At 33.9% G+C, this 3,367-nt stretch overlaps 1 protein-coding gene across 1 annotated transcript in view; it reads left to right on the top strand.

The window, feature by feature from the left end:
* Window positions 1–3,367, top strand: part of LOC145329363 (pyrroline-5-carboxylate reductase-like) — a 400,948-nt gene that overhangs the window by 283,443 nt on the left and 114,138 nt on the right. The window lies entirely within an intron of this gene.

The following is a 3,367-nucleotide window of genomic DNA, read 5'->3' on the forward strand; positions in this document are numbered from 1 at the left end:
GTGCGTCCATATAAAACGTGCTGTTATTTAACTTTTTTTAAATTTTTTTGTTTGATATCATATTCATCAGATTTTTGGAACAATGCTTCTTCTTAGGACAAAAAGGTACAATATTATAAGAAAGGCATCTCTATAATGAAGTCCTTAAAATGTAATAATGTCCATAAACAAAACCCTGTATTCACGCATCTTTACAACAGATTCAAATACAATTTTGTTTAAAATTGTAAAATAATAATCTGCCCTTGGTAAGTGTTAATGTTCTACTACCGTCTGATTTCATAACTTCGCCATTATAGATGTTGCCATCATAGGCGTCCAAGGGGGGGGGGGTAATGGGGCGATTACCCCCCCAAACGATTTTGGGGGTGCCGTAGGCACCCCCAAAATTTTTTTCATTTTACCCCCCCCATTCAAAATTTACCCCTACCCTGGGGGTGCCGTAGGCACCCCCAACCATTTAGGAGGAGGTATTTACCCCCCCCAAACAATTTTGGGGGGGTAAATACCCCCCCCAAAATAAAAAATCTGTAATAAAAAAAATTTTTGCGCGCTTCGCGCGCATTTTTAATACTATATATTTAACCCTTACAGATCGGGGGGGGGGGGGCTCCAAGAGCCCCCCCCTCTAGTTTTTTCAATCTCATTTTTTTTGTAGGTAAGATGGAGTGCTGTGACTTTATGACTTTTTAAGTTTAGTAATTATACGTCGGCAAGAGTTGATTTTATTAGGATATCTGGTCTGTGTCGGTCGTGGTGTCCGGTCAAAGTCGGTTGGGTAGCACCAAAATTAGAAAAAAAATTCTAAATAAATCTTAATTTATACATTATGACTTTTGTTTATAAGGAGAAACCTAAATTTTTTTTGGTGAATACTTAGATATCAATGACCTTCTGAGAAAAGTTGTGTTATGACCGTTTGACCGCTCCCTGACCGACTTTATGACCGATTTTTGTCCGGCTTTTACTACAGACATATATCATGAATATCGTGGCTTCTATTACAGCTAGAGACCTATAATTTTTTTTGGTAAATCCTTGAGCAACATCAAACTGATAAAAATATTAATTGGCGCCGCCAACCGCCGTTTTACCGCCGTAACCGCCGAAAATAGCGGTTTCCGTTATTTGCCGTTTTTCGGCGATGATCAGAAAAAGTAATTTTTTTGTTATGAAAAATAATAGTTCGTCCTAAAATTTGGTCATCCTAGCTGCAAAATTGGCCGCTCTACAGCTGTTTTAAAATTTAGCGGCTGGCCGCTAAAAAGCGGCTAAGGAGCGGCCTGGCCGCTATGACAAGTAAAAGTAATTTTCTCTAAAATTACACATGAACCAACAGAAAAAAATTTTACGTCTTTATCTGTAACAGGAGCCGAGATAGAGGGGGGGGGGCTCTTGGAGCCCCCCCCGATCTATTAAGGTGGGAATTGGGGCCCGAGCTGTAAGGGTTAATAATATTTAAATTACCCCCCCAAACAATTTTACCCCGGGGGTAAATTTTGGGGGGGGTAAACTAAATTTACCCCTGCCAACAGATTTCAGGGGGGGTAATTACCCCCCCCAAGCAAATTTTACCCCCGGGGTAAACATTTTGGGGGGGGGTAAAAAAATTTGCGGCGCGCTTCGCGCGCCATTTTACCCCCCCCCCCCAAACACGAATTAAAATTTTTACCCCCCCCAAAATAAAAAGCTTGGACGCCCCTGGTTGCCATCCTTGTTTTTATACAAAAATTGAAGGAAAATTTTACTTTTTTTAGTGTAAAACAAAATAAAACATGAACAAAGTACCTAGAGATAATTAAATTTAAAATCATGAATATGAAATCCTTTGATCTTAAATTTTATCTTAATACACAAATAAGAAAAATGTGAAAAAATTCTGAGAATGGTTTTCAAAATATAGTATGTGCAAAAGGGTAGGTAGTAATTTTTTGTACAAATATTGACTACACCCCTAGAGGCCTTCTTGAAGAAATAGGGGAGAGGGTAGGAGGTAAGACAATTGTAAACTTTCAATCTTAATTTTAACAATCATAATTTTAACTGGCCCTATAAGAAGCTTCATTGTAAAGAATCATTTAATAAACCATTTAAAATTGTTCTAAAATTGTAGCAGCGTTATTTGATTCGTTGAAGATTTTTTTATTTAAATATTGGAACCCTTTTTTACAAAAAAAAAGTTATTTAAAATCAAATTCCCTAACTATTGCACTAATACTGAAAGAAAAAATTTAGAGGAATAAATAAAAACAAAAATATACCTTCTAACAAGTACGAAAATTTAATCTAATTATCAAATGAAAATAAAACAAAGATGTCAACATAAAAAAGTAACAAAGCACAAAAAAATCATGGAATAGAAAAACGGACAATGAATTATAGAACTGATGTCTATTTGTCATAACAAAGAAAAATTAAAGAATATGCAAAAACTCGAGAGAAAAAATCACGAAACCTTAAAAATTAAAATTTATGTCTTTTGATGCATGACCAACAGACAGAAGGACAAAAAGACTAAATGCGCAAATGTCATAGGAATCTTCACTCAAAATTTAATTTGTCTATTATTAATAGCAACCGAGAAAATCAGATTTACCCCATAGCCTTACGGACTGACAAGACAGACATACAGACAAAGTGAATTATAGTGCAGCTTCAATACGAAAAAAGTTCTTATTTCAACAGTTTTTCTAAATAAACACAGCATTTAATAATGTGTGTTCAATATTGAAATATAATAGGTATCAAGTTTTGAAGTAGTAATTGAAACCCCTATTGTTACGATATTATGTGCAACTTGAACCACACTTCACCATAAACTAATTAAATGCTTTGCTTTTCTACAATTAGGGTCTGTACGTCAGAAAGGATAAGGAGACTTATTTTTACTTGCTTAATGTGCTAAATAGGATTCTCAAGTGCAATTTTTCCAAACTACGAGAAAGTTCAATAAAAAACAATTCCTATCAATATACAATTATTTAATTACCTAAAAAATTAAATCTATTGTAATAAGGGATAAGACAATGGACGTCAAATTTATATACATCCCATATAAGAATAAAAATTACCCCTTCTGTATATTAATATTATTGGTTGAAACATTAGGACACTTCTAGTTTTGAACTAATAAATCAGAATTCATTAAAAGTTCCCAAAGTTGTTGAATCAACGAAAAAGTAAACTTTGGATACCAGTGTAATTTACAGCCTAATGTACCTTCCCTCATTGAATATTTTATCATATTATGTCATAAAGCTTCACTTTTTTAAAGAATATTATCAACCTTGTTAAATATGATATCACAATAAAAAATACAAAAAACTACCTACTTAAATGCAATTTTCTTTAATTTTAGATATAAAAT

This window comes from Acartia tonsa, chromosome 10 (assembly GCF_053477335.1).
Source record: "Acartia tonsa isolate MP-2025a chromosome 10, ASM5347733v1, whole genome shotgun sequence".
NCBI lineage: Eukaryota > Metazoa > Arthropoda > Copepoda > Calanoida > Acartiidae > Acartia > Acartia tonsa.